General features: G+C 39.7%; 2 pseudogenes; both read right to left on the reverse strand.

Moving 5' to 3' along the window:
• Positions 1–21,778, reverse strand: part of LOC149232681 (dnaJ protein homolog pseudogene) — a 41,238-nt pseudogene extending 19,460 nt beyond the window's left edge.
• Positions 21,779–21,925: 147 nt separating this feature from the next.
• Positions 21,926–22,408, reverse strand: LOC149232682 (beta-glucosidase 31 pseudogene; annotated as a pseudogene).
• Between the last annotated feature and the right edge of the window lie 339 nt (positions 22,409–22,747).

Raw genomic sequence — 22,747 nt, forward strand, 5'->3', positions numbered from 1 at the left:
TTTAAATATTGATGAGATGGCTAACTCTTGCAAAGTAAATTTAACACATATGTTGGCTGGACAGACATTACAAAGACTTCCATTGGGCTCATGGAGTTAATCATCATTTCAGCAAACTATAAAACTACTCATTCATAGAAGTCAGGGCATGTAATGTTTAAACACTCAAAATACCTCTCATAGAAACCTCAACTTACAGATACACACAGGAAATCAGAGCAGCAAAGTGAATTCTGAGTGATTGTGTATCTATACAGTTGTAAAACATAAAGGATAAAACAAAACCACATATATCTTGAGCATTTGAAACACTGTGTGAATCCTGAGAAGAAAAGCAGTTATTTGTATTACTGAAAATAAGTTTTTACACAAGCCAAAATAAACTCTGTTTTCTCAAATATCCAACCCTCATTACATCAAAGTTTCATCTATATATAGAAACATATCTTTAACTACTTTGAGCTTCCTCCTCCAGCATGAGGGGAGCTTGATGACTGCTACTAATTACCCCTATCTGCTATTTAACTGACTCATTAAATACAATAAGTGCTAAACTGGAATTTTAAAGAGTCCTAATTAAACTAAAACTCTAATTCTATCCTCCTTGTAGAATGATACTTTCTTGCTCCTTGACACCTGTCTCCTTTCAGTTTGGCCGAGACAGCTGAGAAGAAGATTCAATGTTCCAGGCTAGCTTTGGATGCTGGATGCGTTGATGGTTCAATAATATTAGGATAAAACCCCTGTTTTTCCGGTTCCAGTCTTCCACTACCTCTTCGAAAATGTAGCAGCATGTCTCCAGCTCTTTAATATCCCAAAAATGATGAGCATCACCATATTTCCAGATGTGCTGGAAGCTTCGTTGATGAACAGGTGTGCCAACCAAAACTCCCCGTATGCAGCTCCTTCCAAACCCTAATGACCCATAATAAAGTGCCTTTACAAGCAAAACTTGAACTTGAACCAAAACATTACACTTTTACAAAGGTACACCTGTCATCATTTGAATGGCTATGCTATCTTCATTTGGTCTCCTAAATGTCCCTCAGATGTTTCCTTTGAAAATTTCTGATTATTCCATCGAACTGTTTGCCTGTATTAAAAACAGCACCTACAGTAGTTTCGCAGTTTCGTAGCGCGCTACGAAACTGCGAAACTGTTTAAACAGTTTATCTTTTCTCTGAGGTATTTACTGCTTATACCTCCAATTGCTAAAACTCCTTTTTATATGACAGGGGTCTGGATGCCTTCAAAATAATGAAACTAAGCCAAAAATTTTTACAAAACTTAGAACAATACCTCTCTTTGAGCAGCAACTTTATTTATCAGCTAATTGATCTAGCTGAGCCTTTAAGTCTTCCACCTTCTTCCACTGACCTAGCTGTGATTCCAAATCTTCAATCCTCCTCTTCATGGCTTTGTTCTCAGCCTTTAAACACATGTTTATTTTTCTGATGAATTGGGCCTGTTTGAGAGCTGGAACCGTCCATGTGTAGACATCAGCTACTGAATCCACCTGGCTTACTAGGTTTTTACTTCCTTTCAACACAACTTTCCGATAATTTGCATATCTGACTGCAAACTCCCTAGTGGCTTTCTTCACCTTATCAATTTCAATCTTTTCTGCCTCCAGCTGGTCCTTTATGGCTATAACATTACCTCCTTGGGAAATAATGACTGTTCTACTGGTGTGCTTCTGCTTGGTTTTCTCTGCCTCCTCTGTTCTAGGCAATTTTTCAACTTCCTCTGTTCTAGGCAGTTTAGAGGCTTCCCTTACTTGTTTTCTTGTAACAGGTCTTCTTGGTTTGAGGACAAATTCATCACCGGGTTCATCAAACCTCAATCTTTTTGAAGCTTTAGATTTCTTAGTGCTTTCTGGTGACGATTGAGTCAAATCAATGTGCATTGGTTCAATATGCACTGGTTCAACCTGCTCAAACTCAATGGCCTCAAGCAAATCACTCAAGCTGGCTTTAGATGTCGGGCTTTCCTCAACAGCCAATGCTTTGCCTTTTTCTTTGCTTACTTGACTCCTTGTCCTAGCTCTAGACACTGTTTCAGATTCACTTGGTCCAGGTACAGCTTTCTTATGCTTAGCCTCTTCTTTTGATGATGGCTGAGGTTGCTCTTTAATGGTCAATGGTTTCACTGATTTTTTCAACTGTGACTTGGCCTTCTTTTTATCTTTTGCCTCCTTTCGAAGCTGGGCTATTGTGGGCTCTTCATCAACTGATTTTTCTTTTTCCTTAACTGGCTGTGGGGTAAGACCTGTTTTACTTTGGAAACCAGCCATGAAGATGAAAGAGTTCCAGTCTCTACCAATTTTCTGAAGACCATCCAGCACTAGCAATTTAACCAAACCATGGTGAAATAATGATGTTTCACAGTCATCCTTTCTTAATTGCACTTTGTCACACATTTTGCTGAGACTGCGAAACAAGTAAAATGGAATATCTATGGATGCCTTACCAGTAAAATGCAACAACAACTTAAAGTGATAGGAGTAGACCTTGTTATATCTTCCCTCACAGGTTAAGTACTTCTGAATACATGTGAGAAGAAGAGCATAGTGCTCCTTAACATAGTTTCTAGGCACTGCCTTTGTTAGATCCTCATTCACATATGCCTCCTTTAGAAATTCTTTGCAGGGGTTCATATCAAATTTAAAGTTCTTAAACCACTCTTGCCCCCCCCTTGGAATCTCAGTTACAGCAGCAATTGCCTCTGGGGACACTTGAACCTCTAACATAGCAATTTTAGAATTCAAACCGGTGAAATTTAAAGCAAAATCCTTTGTTACCTGAGCATGGCCACCCTGCAGCTTCTCACAGAAATTCCAACAGCCAGCATCCTTGAAGGCTTTCTTCACGCCCTCATCTCTTAATGCAAGGTCCAAACCTTCAGGCTCTGTTCTCTGACATTTTCCCGACCTATGCTCTTTCTTCTCCATTTCGCTTTTGAAATTTTCACACAGAGAATGGCCAACAGCTTCAACTCAAATGGTAATTCAACTTTTTTTAACGCGGGCTCGCTTGAAAACAGGCTCACTTGAAAAACTCGGGCTCGCTTGCAAAATCAAATATCTCATCACACAGGCTGGTCATTTATGCATCATCTACGATCATCATAAAAAATCTTTGCACGGTAAAACCATTTGAATAATATTTATGTGCATGCCTGCAAACCTATTGGTGGAGTGATGGTTAATGAGTGTTTGGGAGGTACGCCCACTGACATGAACGGACAGAAGTGATGACTCATCAACAGACTTGACCCTTTGAGGAATATATGCTGCAAAACGCACGAATCTGCGATTTCGTAGCGCAATTAGTTATGAATTGGCAAAATGCGCTGCGAAACGGCTTGATGTTGACGTGCTACGAAATGGCTAATCAATGATTACGCTGCAGAACTGACCAATGAGACTGCGCTGCGGAATTACGGAAAGGATCGGTGACATAGGTAAGACAAGACATGGCTTGAACAATCATGATGGAGGATGACCGATGGGATTAGAGAATGATTTACATCAAACACCTTTAAAATTTCAACCCTAAGTAAGAAACATAGGACAAAAAACATTTGACACCAACTTTTTGATATTAAACTTGGACAAAGGATTATATACATATGTTTATGGTTCTAAGTGATAACAAGTTACATGCATGCATGCATTAACTAACTGAACTCACAATTAGTTCAACAAACTATTTGAACTAGTCTAACTAGACTCAACTCAGTTAACTGAGCTAACTAATTACAACTCATCCTTATCTCTTTAACTGAGTGATAAATTCCTCAATTAATGGGATAACTGTTGCATGTCCCCACATATACTTGATTTTTGATTTTCTACAACTAATTAACTCAAGATGAATTAATTAATTATTCTACAACAACTCCTAAGATCAAATTCGAATTTTACTTCTCTATTTTAGTTCAGGGACTAACTAAAATAGGAAGGTATCCCAAAATTCTATTTATGGCAGAGCTAATTTTAGCACTTCTATATTTAGCATTTCTTGTTGCTATTTTCCACACTCCCTCTCAACAAGAAAGGGATTATCAGTAACCCCAATCCTATCTCTGTTGAACTCGAACTTGCATTTTGACAATGCCTTAGTCAAAATATCTGCATCCCGTTCCTTGGTCGAAACATACAACAATGAAATGATCCTCTTGTCCACACAGTCTCGAATATGGTGATATCGGATATTAATATGCTTGGACCTTTCATGAAAAACTGGACTCTCAGAGAGTTTGATACAACTCTGATTGTCGTAGCAGATCACAGTTGGATCCATCCTCTGACCAAACAATCCCACTAGAATCTTTCGCATCCAAATGGCCTCACATGCAACCTGACTAGAAACCATGTAATCGGCCTCTGCTGAGCTAAGTGCAACTGACCTCTGTTTCCTACTGTACCAGGAAACTGTAGCTGAACCAAGGTTGAAGATTCCTCCAGAAGTGCTCTTCCAGTCTGATGGACTCCCTGCCCAATCTACATCTATGAAGCCCTGAAGCTTCATTCCCTCTGTTCGTCCATACCACAATCCAAACTGAGATGTGCCTCTGAGGTATCTCAACACATGCTTTGCTGCGTTCCAAAATAGCTTGGTTGGCTGAACCATAGCTTGACTTAGTTGGTTCACCGCAAGGCATAAGTCTAGTCGTGTGTTCACCAGATACATAAGTGAACCCACAAGCTACCGATAAACAGTAGCAGCTACTACCTCACCTGAAGTAGCATCCTCCTTCCTCTAGTTCCCAGCTAGAGGAGTCTACATGGGCTTGCACTTCTCCATGTGAAAGCACATGAGTATCTCATTTGCATACTTGCCTTGAGACACTAATACTTCACCATCTTGCTGCCAAACCTCCATGCTTAGAAAGTAGTGCATAAGACCCATGTCTTTCATTTTGAACTCTCTTGAAAGGTCCTCCTTGCAAGACTGGATCAGTTGATCATTACCTATCAAAATTAGATCATCGACATAAAGAACAATGATCAATGGCTTACCTTCTACCATGATGTGGTAAAGGCTCACATCTGCTTGACTCTTGGGGAAGCCCAACCCGGTGAAATAGCTGTCGATCTTGGTGTACAAAGCATGGGGTGCTTGATTCAGCCCATACAGAGCCCTCTTGAGTCAGCACACATGCAACTCACGATTGAAGGTCTCAAAACCCTCTGGTTGCTCAATGTACATCTCCTCCTCAATCTTCCCATTGAGGAATGTTGTCTTCATGTCCATCTGATGGATCTTCCAACCCATCTGAGCTAATAGTGCCAACATCTATCTGGTAGATGAGTACCTTGCTACAAGAGCAAAGGTATCATCATAGTTGATCCCCTCAACTTATGAGAAACCTCGGGCAACAAACCTTGCCTTATTTTTCTCAACACTACCATCAGCTGCGTGCTTTAACTTGTAAAGCCATTTGGAACTAACCGTTGACTTGTCCTGAGGTCTTGGGACAACATCCCACACATTGTTCCGAATGATAGAGTCATACTCCTCTACCATTGCATAAACCTAGACTGTTTTCTGCACTACCTCCTCGAATGATGAAGGTTTGGTCTCTACACACTCCCCAACCAAGGCCATGTACCTAGTGTACCTTCTCGGGAAATCTCCTCTCTCTGCGCTGATGAGATGGTTGTCCCACATTCTCCCATGCAACCAGACTCAGCCTATCAACTTCCCTTGAGCATTTCTACCCTTCTCTGGAAGTCTTTGCATGAGTGGATGTCTCCACTCCCAAATCCTCTGCATGTGGCTGCTTTGCATCAATCTGAGGCTCCTCCTCCTTAGGAACTGAAAGTTCCTCCTTTGCGTGCAACTTGAGCTCCCTCTCAAGTGATACTTGCATTGCTTTCTACTTGTCGAACTTCAGATCCCTGTATACCACTGTCCTCTGATTGGTAAGAAGGTACACCCAATAGTTGTGGGGTGTATCAGTGTACCCCACAAGTATTCCCGACTCAGTTATTGTATCTAGCTTCTTCCAGGCATCTTTGGTCACATGACAGTAAACTGATGATCCAAAGATTCAGAAGTGACTCACATCTGGTCTCTTCTCAGGAAAGACCTCCATAGTTGTCTGCATTCCTAGTATACGGTGCGGGTTTCTATTCTGCAAGTATACTGTTGTATTGCATGCCTCATCCCACAAATGCAATGGTAGGCTTTGGTCATGCAACATCACTCGAGTTGCTCCCACAATCGATCTGTTATTCCTTTTAGCCAGCCCATTTTTCTGTGGGTTATGGGGTGTCATCAACTCCCGTTTAATTCCTTCTGCAGCGTAGAAGTCCTTAAACTGTTGGGATACATACTCTCCACCATTGTCGCTACGCAAGGCTTTTATTTTCTTTCCAGATTCTTTCTCTACCAAGGCTTTAAACTCACAAAACCTCAAGAAGGTCTGATCCTTGTTTTGCATAAAGTAGATCCAACATCTACGAGAAAAATCGGCAATAAAAATAACATAGTACCTTTGTTTAGCGGTGGAGGCTGTAGAGAATGGTCCACAAACATCTAAGTGAACTCGCTCCAGGATTGCTCCAGCTCTACTGTCTCTATATGGAAAGGAAGATTTTGCATAGTTACCCAAGGTACAACCTTTGCATGTATTCATCTGCTCCAGTTTTCCCTTGGGAAGTCTAGTAGAAATCTGTTGCATGATCTTCAGGGGTCCATGGTGCAAGTGGCCCAGTCTTCTATGCCATAGCTCGCCAAAATCTTGGCTCTACACCATCTCAGTTGTGGAACTCAATGCAGAACAGTCGTCTACCTCCATCTTGTAGAGATTCTTTACTCGAATCCCAATTCACTTGGTCTGTCCAGTGCCGATATGCCTTAGGAATACCTTTCCTTTACTAAAGACTACATCATAGCCTTTATCTTCTAGCATAGCAACAGATACAAGATTATTCTTTAGACCAGGTACATACTTTACATCAGTTAGGGTGAGAGGAGCTCCATGCTTCCTCTGAAACACAACTATACATTCACCTGAAACACAATACTTTCCATCATCACCCATCTTGATCTGCATCTGCATATCCTTCTCCTCCAAGGTGCTGAAAAGATTCTTGTCAGCTAACATGTGGAATGAAGCTCCACTGTCCAGGTACCACACACATGCCACCATGGATAAAACCATGCATGTGATAAGAGAGAAATCCAACTCAAACTTTGAGGCTATTTCATTACCATCAGATCCCTTTGAGGATCCCTTCTTGGATTTCTTCAGTGGACAATTCGTAGCTTAATGGCCCACTTCATGACAATGAAAGCATCGCACTTTCGATTTGTCAAAATTCTTCCCACCATGGGAAGAACTAGATTTGGGATGGGATGCCTTCCCTTTCCCTTTCCTCGCCTTACTCGCTAAGGCTAGATTTTCCTCATCATCTTGCTTTGATGAGGATCCATCTCTAGTGCTTCCTCTTATCTCCTCCTACATCAAATCCAACCAAATTCATTCCCAATCTGGCAATTTTTCTCTTCCATTAAGCAAGTCTTGCTAGCTATGCCAACTCTTAGGAAGATTGAGAAGTGAAAGACTCACCATGTCATCATTGGCTGTCATGATCCCTACACTTCCAATCTCATCCGTACAAGTGGTGAGCTTGTTTAGATATGTAGAGATCGTGTCGCACTTTTCACTCTTGATTTTCCGAAGCTTGTCTTTCAGTGCCAACTTCCTTTGATTTCTATTGTTCTGATATAGATCTTTCAATGTTTTCCACATCGAAAATCGTGTTTCCTTCCCATGGAGTCTTGAGACAATGTGGTCTCGAACTCCCTCCAGGAGGATTCTCCTTTCTCTAGTGTCATGCGGAAAGAGTCAATTTTGCGGACAAAACCAACCTCCCTAGAAGCTAAGGCTTTCTAGTGACAAACAAGACAATTAAACACTACCTTTCTCTAAATATGCATTTAGAATACAAGTAATCAGGTGTTTATAACATACCTTTAGTCCAACGCTTTGTAGTAGTCTAGCCTCGCTGATCCGGATGAGCTCCTCCTTCTCTTCGAAACCTGCATTCACTAACAAACAAAATATTACATAGCACCTGAATAACTTATAAAATAAAACATATTCATCATACAGACCAAGGAGTATATGAAACAAATCATGTATAACAATCTGTTGAGAAAAATGAGTTTATTGTATTAAGTGGAAACAAAAGAAACCATTACAACCTGAGCCTTGGTGTTGTGCAGGTCCCTCCCAGGGTCCAGCAAGAGTTCTCCTTTACTTTGATCAGCTCACCCACTTCCAAATGAAGATAAGAAAGGATGGGAATCTCTCCTCTCAAGCTCTATAAAGGAGTCCTAATTCCAGTAGCATCTACCCTTAGGAATGTTCAGCTTTCAACCTCCCCTCCCTCCGGCCCAATGCCTGTATTTATAGTGCTTTAGAGGAAGTTAATCAGGTCCACCATCAATGGGATAAGCCCCTCTTTGAATGGGATAGCTCCCCTCTTGATGGGATAAGTTCCTCTTTCATAGGGATACATGAACCATCTGGAGGCGCTCAATACACGTCAAACAAACTTCTAGAATGCTCTAGAAATGACCACAAGTAACTTTTTTGAAGTGAAACTTGTGCCTTTTGACCTTTACAGGAGTACGCACCCACCCCTTTACAGACAGAGCGTACAAGTACGCAGGTATTGTGAACTTGGGGTGCGTACACGTAGGTAAGGCTAAGAGAAACTGCGTACCCAGAGTTATATAGATTTTTAAAGACTTTCTCTCTTTCTTGGAGTTTGACATGAAGAGCAGAGGTATAAGACTTTCCAAGGAGGATAGTATGACAGTTGATGGAGCCATACTAACTGCAAATAGTCATGGTGACAAATTTTAGTGTAACAGATTGCCCCCTAAAGTGCGAAGCCTGTAGTAGATTAGGGTTTCATATCATCTAGGAAGGGTGAAGTACTTTATCATTTCAAGGATTATCTTGTGGAGAGCCCAGTCGGAACCTGCAAATATTCAACAAAAAATACATATATAAGATCATATCATCGCTGAGGTAGGCATTCCCATACTCAGATCAAAAACTTTAACTAACAAACTAACTACTGCTCTGATACAGGAATGATTTTGCAGTACATCATAATCATAGACTTGTGTAGACACAGTATGGACGCAGCCATCTGTTTATAGTTAGTCTACTATACAATGAATACAAAACTCCTCGCAGCCTGGATGGTGGAAACTAGATCCAGGGTCTTCATTTCTACTTCCCGAAATAGTACGATTCTATCCATGCGAATAAATGAGTTGATGTCGAGCATGGTAGAAACCACCTGATTACCAGTCAATGATGTAAAATGTTAACAAGTGTGAGAGAGACCACCAGTGATGTCAATGGTTCTCAAAGTACCCAATACAATCCATGAGATGTGAATGAATGTGTTGATGTCGAACATTTCATGGAATCCTTCGATCGAAAGTCAATGATGTAAACTGTCGTCAAAGGCGAGAAACCTGTCATTGATGCATACAGATTTCAAGGTACTAACGATTTCTAGGTCATCTTTCTAGATAATGTGCTGATGTCGATAGAAAGCGACCCATTGCAGGCAAGCCCACAACACGAAATCATAGATCAAGTTGAAGAAATGTAGCTGTAAGGACTGACTCAGGGATGGTCGAGATGGATGACGGGTATTTTGCAGATGAATGGTTTATTTGTAGTGACCTCTTGAACACATAACGACAAGACTGATGGCTTGATGACAATTGACCCAATAGTTAATACCCGGAACCGGTTTGAAGATTTTCAATGTGGTTTGACCAACTGTTAGGAAAAGGATTTCCCAACCCAGGTGAATGAAAAGTGTCGTGTTCAAGAGTGGTGATAAGGCTTCTTCTGAGACAAAGAATAACAAATAGGCTCATTTTTCTCTCTTTTCCCCCACCATTTCTGGCAAGTACCTCTTTATTTTTTACAAGCTTGAGGAGGATAACATATGCTTGATTATAAGCTCATCCTTCGAATGAGTCCAACTTAGTTTAGATTCGAACCCTAAGAAGGAGTGGTCCGTTCCTGTTTGTAATCGAACAGGTCCTTTACTGTGAAATTTTAACGAGTCCAGTATAGGAGAAACTCGGCGTTTTTCAATTTTAGAGAGTCTGAAAAACTTAAGAAGACTCCAGGGTTGAACATTTTCGTAAATTTGTGTCTCCCAAGCCCGAAAAAGTATAAAATAATACTTGAGAGAACCCCTGGATGTTTTACGACCAAGGAGTACTTTCATGATTAGTGTCTCTAATCTGAAAGGTAAAAAGCGATCAAGGACACGTCGTTTTATTTCCAATATCGAATTTGAAACGACAAAAATCCGGCAATCTTTTCATGTTTTTACGGTCAGAAAAGGGTTGTAAGAGGACTGTCTTTGAATTCCATTTTAACGAGTGTAAAAGAAACGCTCGACGATCTTTTCATATTTTAGGAGTCAGAAAAGAGCTTAAAGATGACTCTGAGGTTTCACTTTTTCGTAAGTTTTAACAAGTTCGAAAAAGGGATAAAAATGTACTCATGGTCTTCACTTTTTCGTAAGTTTTAATGAGTTCGAAAAAATGATAAAAATGTACTCATATGGCTGACTTTCAATTTAATTTATGAGCAGGAAAAGACAGAAAGAACTCGGCATTTTCATTTGTTTTACGAGAATGAAAAATAGCAAAATAATCTCGGGATTTTCATGAGTTTAACGAGTCTTGAAAATAACTGAAATTGACTCGAGATAGGTTTCATTTTTACAAAAGCTTGAAACAGAGAAAAACTATGCTTCAGAGTAGTTTCATTTTTACACAAGCTTGAAACAGAGAGAAAACTGTGCTTGATGCCCCCTAAGCATAACTGCTAGAGCACATGCCCCCCAGCTTCATTTCATTCAACCAGTTGGATGAAATGAAGGTTGAGTTACGAGATCATTTGAAAGACTCGACCTAAACTGTAAGAACATTATGCAAAAAGCTGAAATAACTAACCTAAATATACAACTTAACATTTACGAGATCTAGTCAAACTGTTGACTCAATTAGAGGAGGATTTGTTTCATTTTTTAACGAGCTTGACACAGGAGAAGAACTATGCTCAGATTCGGTTTCATGTTTTACGCAAGCTTGAAATGAAAAACTATGCTTGTTATAAGTTCACATGCCCCCAGCATAATGACGCAAAACGAGATACATGCCCCTCAAGCTTCATTGCATTCAATGAGGTGGATGGAATGAAGCTTTACTTTCAAGATCTTGGAAAGACTTGTGGGAGTTGTTTCATTTTTTAGTGAGGTTGACACAAGAAAAGAACTATCCTCAAACCCTTGTTTCATTTTTTAAACGAGCTTGACACAAGATAAGGAACTATGCTCATAACTACTCTCTACAATCTACCTAACAAAAAACTTTACTCTAAAAACCTTGATTCATTTTTTAACGAGCTTGACACAAGACAAGGAACTATGCTCATGACTCCTTGTTTCTTTTTTTAACGAGCTTGACACAAGACAAGGAACTGTGCTCTAAAATCCTTGATTCATTTTTTAATGAGCTTGACACAAGACAAGGAACTATGCTCATGACTACTCTCTACAATCTACCTACTTAACCTACTCGTGTTTCATTTTTTAACGAGCTTGACACAAGACAAGGAACTATGCTCAAGACTCCTCTCTACAATCTACCTACTTAACATACCCTTGTTTCATTTTTTAACGAGCTTGACACAAGACAAGGAACTATGCTCAAGACTCCTTGTTTCATTTTTTAACGAGCTTGACACAAGACAAGGAACTATGCTCAATAAGTTCGCATGCCCCCCATATAATGATGCAAAGCGAGGTCCATGCCCCCCAGGCTTCATTGCATTCAACCAGATGGATGGAATGAAGGTTTACTTTCAATACTTGAAAAGGGAGTTGTTTCATTTTTAAGGAGGTTGACACAAGAAAAGAACTATCCTCATACCTGATTCATTTTTTAACGAGGTTGTCTCAGTAAAAGAACTATCCTCATACCTGATTCATTTTTTAACGAGGTTGACTTAGTAACAGGAACTATCCTCAAACCCGATTCATTTTTTAAGGAGGTTGACTCAGTAACAGGAACTATCCTCAAACCTGATTCATTTTTTAACGAGGTTGACTCAGTAACAGGAACTATCCTCAAACCCGATTCATTTTTTAACGAGGTTGACTCAGTAACAGGAACTATCCTCAAACCCGATTCATTTTTTAACGAGGTTGACTCAGTAACAGGAACTAACCTCAAAATCCTACTTTCTACAATCTACCTACATATCCTAAAATCTAGCTGATTCATTTTTTAATGAGGTTGACTCAGTAAAACAACTATCCTCATGCTAGCCTGTTTCATTTTTTAACGAGGTTGATACAGGGAAAACCTATCCTCATAACCAGCCTGTTTCATTTTTTAACGAGGTAGATACAGGAAAAGAACTATCCTCGTAATTAGCCTGTTTCATTTTTTAACAAGGTTGATACAGGAAAAAACTATCCTCGTCCACACTGATTCATTTTTTAACGAGGTTGACACAGTAAAAGGAACTTTCCTCACTCACACTGATTCATTTTTTAACGAGGTTGACACAGTAAAAGGAACTTTCCTCACTCACACTGATTCATTTTTTAACGAGGTTGACACAGTAAAAGGAACTTTCCTCACAACATCCAATTTCATTTTTTAATGAGGTTGAGAGAGGAACAAACTATCCTCGTGCACACTGATTCATTTTTTAATGAGGTTGACACAGTAAAAGGAACTTTCCTCACACTCACTGATTCATTTTTTAATGAGGACGACACAGTAAAAGGAACTTTCCTCATGGCAGCCTGTTTCATTTTTTAACGAGGTTGATACAGGAAAAAACTATCCTCGTTTCATCCAGTTTCATTTTTTAACGAGGTTGAGACGGAAACAAATTATCCTCACTCTCACTGATTCATTTTCTAACGAGGTCGACACAGTAAAAGGAACTTTCCTCGTACTCACTGATCATGGCTTCCAACTGGAAGAAAGACATGTCAATGGACACACCTTGATCATGGCTTCCAAAAGGTCTTCAACAGAAGGAAGAATAGTTCTTTGGAAGGAACACATGTCAAGGGACTCAAAAGGGACAAGAACATCGTGTTCAAGTAATCCCATAGAGTTTTCCATGTCAATTACCGGATCTAAATCAAAGGAAGATGAGCAAACAATGAGAGGCTCACTTACATCGGTAACTGAAAACATGGGACCAGTTGCCACATAATTAACCCGTGGCAGGGTAGATACCACTTTAGAATCAGGAACATTTAGGGGTGTCATATTATTGGTAGTTGAAACAAGACTAGGGAACGAAAGCTGGTCTACAGTCACAATACTGCCATTGTGAGGGAAAGACATCACGCGAAAGAGTGTCGATACGACAGCTTTCATTACATAAACATAGTCTCACCCAAGGAGTAAATTGAAATCCAAGGGACCTCGAACTACCATAAGATCAATACAGACAGTTTTACCTTCCAAGGTAAGAGAAAACTTAGGAAGGATCCCTAAAGGTTCACTAATGGTTATGTTAAAAGCTTTCAGATTCTGCGTAATAGGCGCAAGCTGAGGGGAACCCAAAGATTTCCAAACAATTGAGGATAAAATACTAACAGAACCACCTTCATCTACCTGAGTACGATGTATGTCCCTACCACCAGCCTTGACAATGATTTGGAAAGGGATGGAGGAAGGAAGACGAGGTTCTGTCAGTCTATTCCAATCAAAGGAAAAGACCTCAGTACTTGGAGGGGGTTCTGTAGAAACAGGTGAAATGCCCCCTGGCATAGAAGAATCTGATGTAACAAGAAGAACCTGAGTGGTATGAAGTTCACTCTCTAAAGGGAAAGTGGGATCGACCGAATGTGAAATTGAATCGACCACTTGATCAACTAATGGATCATCAACTTGAGTGACATGAGTTTCACTCTCCAATGGAAGAGTGTGATCGACTGTACTTGAAACTAGATCAATCACTCTGTCAGTTGACGGTAGGTTGGGAGAAAGTTTACAGTAACCAGTTGGAAATTCTTGCTGTGGAACAGTAAGGTTTTCCAATAATGTTGAGGCTTCATCCATGTGAGGGAAAATGTGAGTTTGATGACTCCCTTTGCATAACTTACAAGGAAACCTAACTTTACCCTTTTTCCGAGGAACCTGACTATCACTGATTGATGGATCAATGGAAAGTTGATGAGATTTTTCTGACAATACTTCCAAGACCTTTGGAATACCAGGATAATTGACAAGGAAGTGGTCACCCTTACAAAGCCTGCAAGGGTATTTTGGTTTACGATGCATGTCGGAGTTTTCCTCAACACAACTAACACTTACAACCATGGTGGGTTGGTTGACTTCATTTTTATCTTGCTTCTTCTTCTTCTTCCCTTTCTTCTTCTTCTTAGACACCTGGTTACTAGCATCAAGGCTTTTACCAGGCAAAGAGGAAGAGATGGAGGAAGAAAAATTAGGCGAAGAAGGTAAAGGGTCAACAGAAAGTTGGTGATGTTGAGATGGTGAACTCTGTTGAGGTGAAGCATTCGGTCGAGGTGGAACAATTGGAGTATTTTGGGCCAACGAAGTTGAAAATAACCATATCGGTAAACCTATTGTAAATCCAGGTAATGACAAAGTAGCCATATAAGGAGGACCAACATTTCCAAAGTAAGGAAAAGTACTAGGATTCTCGTTAGGAGGGGTTCCTAGGTTGGTGAATTCTGGAACATTTGCCATTATATTCAACTTCAGTGAATTTTATTAACAATTTAAAGCTAAAATTAACAATTCACAATTCACACTTAACAATTAAAATCCACAATTCACACCTATGGTCTCTAAAAGTAAAAACAAACAAATTAACACGCGCTATCAAATCTAGGAGTCAAACCACACACAAACAGTAGCCTTCCGGACCGAAAACACTAGGTGGTGATGAAATCCAACATCGCAGAATTCAGTACAGAAGTGGCGGGTGGAACAGTTACCCCGGCAACCTGCTTAATGAATAGACTGGACCAAGTTCCTCCACTTTAACCGTCTCGAGTGAAGTGAACCCCCCAGAAAATCCAAGTGAGTCTAGTCGACGTCTGCTCCAGGTACAGTGGGATCTTCCCTCCACCGTCACCTTGGGTAGAACCCTAAAGATAGTGGTCACTACGGTCACCAACAACAACAAATATACCTGGGGGAACAGTCTACGATCCGATAGCACACAAGGGCAGAGTAACAAGCTCAATCCCCTTGCCGACTCCTTGACAATAATCCAAGGTTTACCGACAAGTGACCCCAGGCTCCTCGACAATGGTCAATCTGAGGTTTACCGTTTGTAGTACGTGCGTATCTGGCGTCGTTCCCAATTAAGGAGGATTGATCCCCTCACTGGTTCGGACACGATCTCGTGCTTCTCCTTTAAGAGGAGCTTTCCCAGAGCATAAATGTAACTGGTGGATTTATCCTAACACAAGATGAGCTACTTGTTTGGTTTTGCTGTCTTGGAGAGTTAATTACTCTCCTACTCCAAGATACTAGCCTAAGCTATGTTGGTGTATCAGAGCCCTAGAAATGTAAAAATTACCAGATGAATTTTAATTAAGCGTTGTGTTATTAAGGCTGTTATTACTCAAATGGGTAAATGGAAATGAAACCAATGGTGTTATGACCCGACTCAACTGAATGCAATCGAATATGATAATGTAATCTTTTCAATTCGATGAATCCTAACTAAAGTAAGGAGAGAGTTTCCATTCACTTCCAACAATGCAAAAAATTGATCACTAAGAGAAAATATAACAAATTCTCTAATGCACTAATTTTATCAAGAAAAACTAATGCAAATCAATTCCAAAATAGTTTTTTTTTTTATTTTTATTTTTTGTGTAAATTCAAATCAAAGAAAGCTGATCCAAATCTACGATTGATTTTTCAGAATGTAAACTATGCAATGGTAATCTAAGCACAATTCACTTGAAAAGTATGCAAATGTAATCTATGCACATTTTTCATTCATATTCTGAAAATGAGAATTCTAATTATGCAAATGTGATCTATGCAAGAGAATTCTCAAACACAAGACGATTTTAATGTAATCTAAGAATCAATCAAGTGCAAGTCGAGAAAATTGGGTGAGAGTTCCAAAGATCAAAAAATAAAAACACTAAAAGGCGATTAACACTCATACACAATTTAGCCCCCCCCCCCCCCCCGGCGAATGAGGGGGAATTTTTTTTGCAAAAACAAAATCAAAACGATGCAAAATTGTGAAAAGACTCAGACAAACCTCCAAGTAATGACCAAAGGAAATCAAATTAAGAATTTCTCAAAAAAGAGACTCAAAACACCCAATTGATAAAAGCTTAAAGCAGGAATGCCAATGAAATTAGCCAAGATGAAAGCTTCTGACAGGTGAATAGTGGATCTGGGCAGCAAAAATACGCTATAAACAAAATCTAATAGGAGAAAAAGGAAAAAATGGAAATTTTCTAAGCTTTTGACAGGGGTACGCAGGCAGCCTGTTTGCACAGGTGCGGCCACGCTCTGTGTACACAGCAAAAGTGCGTACAGGTACGCACTGTGCTTAACGCAGAGGGTGCGTACTGCTCTCAAAATCAAGAAAAATAAAATCTAACTTAACCCTAAGCTATTCCACCCAAATTCACAGTCAATCAACCAAAAACCAGAAAGAAATCGACTTTTCTCAAATCAAAGTATCAATCAAAAGAGAAATCATTCACATCAATGGAGTTCCCCAGTGGAGTCGCCATTTTTTCATGCGGAAAGAGTCAATTTTGTGGATAAAACCAACCTCCCTAGAAGCTAAGGCTTTCTAGTGACAAACAAGACAATTAAACACTACCTTTCTCTAAATATGCATTTAGAATACAAGTAATCAGGTGTTTATAACATACCTTTAGTCCAACGCTTTGTAGTAGTCCAGCCTCGCCGATCCGGATGAGCTCCTCCTTCTCTTCGAAACCTGCATTCACTAACAAACAAAAGATTACATAGCACCTGAATAACTTATAAAATAAAACATATTCATCATACAGACCAAGGAGTATATGAAACAAATCATGTATAACAATCTGTTGAGAAAAATGAGTTTATTGTATTAAGTGGAAACAAAAGAAACCATTACAACTTGAGCCTTGGTGTTGTGCAGGTCCCTCCCAGGGTCCAGCAAGAGTTCTCCTTTACTTTGATCAGCTCACCCACTTCCAAATGAAGCTAAGAAAGGATGGGAATCTCTCCTCTCAAGCTCTATAAGGGAGTCCTAATTCCAGCAGCATCTACCCTTAGGAATGTTCAGCTTTCAACCTCCCCTCCCTCTAGCCCAATGCCTGTATTTATAGTGCTTTAGAGGAAGTTAATCAGGTCCACCATCAATGGGATAAGCCCCTCTTTGAATGGGATAGCTCCCCTCTTGATGGGATAAGTTCCTCTTTCATAGGGATACATGAACCATCTGGAGGCGCTCAATACACGTCAAACAAACTTCTAGAATGCTCTAGAAATGACCACAAGTAACTTTTTTGAAGTGAAACTTGCACCTTTTGACCTTTACAGGAGTACGAACTCACCCCTTTACAGACAGAGCGTACAAGTACGCAGGTATTGTGAACTTGGGGTGCGTACACGCAGGTAAGGCTAAGAGAAATTGCGTACCCAGAGTTATATAGATTTTTAAAGACTTTCTCTCTTTCTTGGAGTTTGACATGAAGAGCAGAGGTATAAGACTTGCCAAGTAGGATAGTATGACAGTTGATGGAGCCATACTAACTGCAAATAGTCATGGTGACAAATTTTAGTGTAACATCTAGCCACACATTTTTTCCATTCCGTTGATTCTGTAGCATCAGCTACTACCGAATTGGGGACTTCTTGATCAATGAAGTCCCTTAGATCGTTATCCTCTAATACTACTTCCATGTGATCCTTCCACGCTATATAATTTGAGCTACGATCAAGGGCGTACTCGAGTCTTAAACCGTTGAATGCCATTGGTAAAATTGAGATGTGATAAGAACTCGATTTCTATATTCAGGAACCTCAAACTTCAAACTTCTCCCTTCTTGTATATTTTTCTTCACTTTGATCACTTTTGCTCTGATACCATGTATAAATTCCCATTTTAGATCAACAGATTATGCAATATACTAAATCAAAATAAAAGATCTACTTCTACAACAAACTTTGCGGAAGCTTAATCGAATATGAGCAAGATCAGTTAGAACACATATAACTCAGAATGAGAAATCAATCACACATGAACACAGAAGAATAACGCATGGAAAGCCTTAGCCTAAAGCCCCAATCTCTGTATTATCATACAAGTGGAAATATGTTCAAATTGCAAAAAGAATCAGCTCACAAGCTATCCTGCTCCCTCTGCAATCAAACAATACAACTCATAGACTGAATAGGCACAAGATATGCCTTTCCTCAGCTCTCCAAGCCTTCTATTTCCTTGTGCAGTTTTTCTTGGGGTCCAATGATGCAACCTATGTGATTGGCCTCATCACACATGTTAGCACTCAGAATGTACCTCATGGCTGAGAAAAGGAAATTCCGAGGTAACCACAGACCAAGCTTTCAATCTGGCATCTAGCCCTGCCAAACCAAAGAGGGCTATCTCTTTTCCAACAAGATGTGGTTGCAATGAATGAAATTTTAGGCCAGCTATGGAGTATGGTAATTTGTTTAAAATATTTTGGGTCGAAACAACAAGAGAAAGGACAATTGGGCTATGGAGTCGATGCCAGTTTCTGTTGGTAAACTTGTGGAAAAGTAAGTGCCATGTTCAGCTAGATAAAGATTGCGAATGCAAGAAGAATAGGGGAGAAATCCCGCTGCCCTGCAGGAATCAGACAAGGGATGGATCTGTAGCAGCAAATTTAGACGAAAGAGAATCATGAGGTTTCTCAACAAAGCATCTAGCAAAGGATGAATTCTGTTAAGACAACCATTGCATCTAACAGCAAAATCATCATGAAAGGAGCATCATAGGGGATGGATTCCTAACACATCTCTTAGATAATGCTGTACCGAGGCAGCAAAACATAATGTATAAATGAATTTATGAGAAAAACATATTGGACATTTAAGCACCGTGATGAATCCCAGGTCCAAAGGGCAGAAAACTACTTTATTAAAATGATATTCAGGAAAACTTTACACAGTGCCAAGTAGCCTCTCTGCTGCCAAAATCAAACCCTTACATCTTCAAGCTAATCCTATTTATAATATTTCATATTAATTATTGATTCATAAACATAGGAATCAAAATAATTAAAATAGAAAAAACAAACAAAAACCTAAATATGTTTTTATGCGGTCAAACTACCTAAATTAAATTATAACAAAATAACCTAATTAAATCTCAAAAATAAAAAGGAACAATTAATTTGTTGCCACAAGTCGAATTGCCAAAGTCTGTTGTGGAACATCGCTAGAAATCAAGGATAATCTGGGATGCTGATCAACTCATCCTCCAGCTATGCCCTGTAGATGGCTTGGATGCCCAAAAATATTTTCCATCTTTTTGTTGAATGATTTGAATACTGCCACCTCTCCTTTGAAAAATTCAGCGCTGCTGATTTCATGGCTGGGACACTTTCCCTCTGTAATATGTGTTCATTTGTGGGACTACATGGATGGGGTGGTTGTAACCATCAATCAAATGATTGGTGTTTGATGAGTGGTGAGAGATGGAAAAATGGATGAAGAATCACTCATCACTTGCAACAAACAGTTTCAATGTCAAACGATGTTTATGTCCATCAAAGAGCTCAAGTAGCTATGGTCACCACTAAGGTCACATGTGGCCAAGCCTCCACAAAGGAATTATGCTTCTGCTCTTCAACTTCACTGTCATTCACATTGATCTCTGGTTACCATAGAACTTGTGAGATTATTACCTGTTTATCATCACCATTTATCTTACAGCCCAAAAGTGTTAGAGGTAAAGTGATAACCAGGCACTATGATAGTTTTCATTGCTGGTTGTTGAGTTAAACATTACGATTTCTGTAAACTCAATTTCAAACTCCCCTTCTTTGAGAAGCACTAACCACAGGTGAATTGAGTGAAAGTGTCATTCAAAAACTTTCCACTGTCTTCATCTATGATAGCGCGCTTCTTAAATAGAAATTACTGAGGTATACAGTTAACAGCCGAAGTTACAATAGCTGACAAAGATCTTTCCTTGCATACAAGTTTATAGATGGTGTCAATAATAAAGAGCACTCTGCGGCCTTGGGAAATTTATTGCCTATTGAAAGTGCCTGAAACCTTTACTGTAAATATCTCATGAGAGACCATCAAAAATCCACATACCCAACAATCCTTTTCTTATCTTCCTTATCACTAGGATACAGTGCTTTGAAGACACAATGACACGGGCCATCTCCACCCATAGGCATAGCAGTCCATGTCTTTTGGCATTCCTTTATGCGCAGTGCTAAACCCAAGAGTGCAGTGCCACAGCCAGGAGCACAACGCCACAGTCAAATTAGCTTTACTTTCAATTTTATTTTAACTTGACTTCAAATTTTGACTTGTGTGTGTTGTTGATGCAGGGGTGCTGAGCTAGGCCTTTTTCTATTAGCTGGCTCGTAGTTCGAGGAGGAAAAACTACTTCCATATCCTTACACTATTCAAGAGTTAAAGAATCTGGGAACTCTACAGAGAAATTAATGTACATATTACCCTTCATGAATGGCCACTGGTAAACAGGCATTCCTTCATTATTAATAGCCTTGAACTGACCTAGCTTAACAACTTCACCGGGAGTAGATTTAATTAGTTGTGGCCATCCAAATGGATCAATATAAACTGAAACCCACACAATGCCTCTGTCAATGATAAAGTATGCTCAATGAAAAGATCGTCTCCCTTTCTCTTGAATTTGGGATGCTCCCTTTGTTGAACTACAAATACAATGTCACCAGTAACTGTGTCGGGCACTTCATCTGCTTCCCCTTGGAAAGTGATCCTCTAACCATTTTGCATTCCCTTCTCAACTGTGACCTCGAGCATTTTCTTATCGGGTAAGACTTTTTCACCCTTGCATTGTGGGCATAGAACATTTCGAGATGGTGACAACTTCTTTAATATCCAATTGTAAAGGTCCTCCAATGATACTTTCAAGGGGTGAACAACCTCTTCACCTCTCCTTTGCCTTCGGGTTCCCCTGCTGCTACCACCTCCAAAAGGATTTCCACCGAAGAATGACTAGAATATGTCAAATGGATCATGACTGATGCCACCACCCTTTCCTTATTGCTGCCAGCACATACTGAAGGACATCTTGATGGAGATCCATCCTGAATTGGTCATTCAAAGCCTTAGAAAGGGGAATAGAAGAATTATTAGGCTCTGAAAATCCATTTTCATGCACAATAATAGGAATATTATGGGAACGGTCCTCAATATATTCAAGCATTACCTGCATGCTTTGTGGTACAACTGGCATACCAAAACAATGATCCATTGTTGTTGAGGGGAATTCCATCTCGTTCCACTACAATTCCAATGGAAATATCTTGAGCATAGTCTCTTGATATAATTTCACCTTTTCTTGGAACATCCAAACAATACATGGTAACATAATGATTGACACCAATGAATTCCAATGACCCTTGTGACTTTTGAGCCTGTTCTTTTGTAAATGAAGGTAACTGAGAACCCACTATATTCCTCATGCTCGCTGGATAGTCTCTAGAAACAAATGAGTCTAAAAGCCAGTTCACCATAAAATCATTTGCTCTTTGAGTAGCAACCACATTTGTGGATTTATTATTAATAGGTATCATCCAATTTACTAAAATTATTAATCCAATCCATCCCTTCTACTTTGCCTGATAGGTTTTCCTGTATAGCTCCACAGCAACTATATGTGATAGCAAAACATGGTGACCAACAATATAAGGCTCAACATTTGAGTTTCCAGTAGTACAATTTCCAAATGGTTGGGAGCATCGTTGAGGTGGGAAAAAGCCTTGATCATATCCTGTAGTGGCAAATATATTGGGCTCATTGAAAGTGGACCAATATTTTACTCGATCACCAAACTCTCTGAAACACACATCTGCATAACCTTTAAAATCCTCCACAATCTGTGGATTTAAGAAACCTCCATAGGAATCTTCTAGAGCTTGGGGCAGATCAAAGTGGTACAATGTAACATGTGGTTGAATGCCATGGGACAAAAGCTCATTTATGAGGTTATTATAGTACTCAACACCCTTTAGATTGATGGGTCCTTCACCATCAGGAATAATCTTGGACCATGAGATTGAAAATATATAGGAATCTACTCCCATTGTAGACATTAGATCAATATCCTCCTTGTAACGATGGTATTGATCAACAACTACATCTCCATTACTTCCATACGGAGTAGTCCCTTCCCTGTGAGTGAAAGTGTCAAAGATGCTTGGCTTCTGACCATCTTCTGCTGCAACTCCTTCATACGGTTTTTCTGTTTTTTTCCCAGGTGTAAGTGCTGCACGTAGGACGGCACTCCAAATCATGTTGCTCAAATAAAAGATGTTTTGTTGAAGCATTTTAGATAGGAAAATAGACACAGGCTGATGAATTGAAAAGCTTAGAAGAGATGTAAGTAAGGATGATAGCAAGCACAGAATGAAAATCTATAATTTTCAAGTAAT

The sequence above is a fragment of the Pinus tabuliformis genome, chromosome J, assembly GCF_031772625.1.
Source record: "Pinus tabuliformis cultivar Carrire ecotype Pingquan chromosome J, CPIR1, whole genome shotgun sequence".
Lineage (NCBI taxonomy): Eukaryota > Viridiplantae > Streptophyta > Pinopsida > Pinales > Pinaceae > Pinus > Pinus tabuliformis.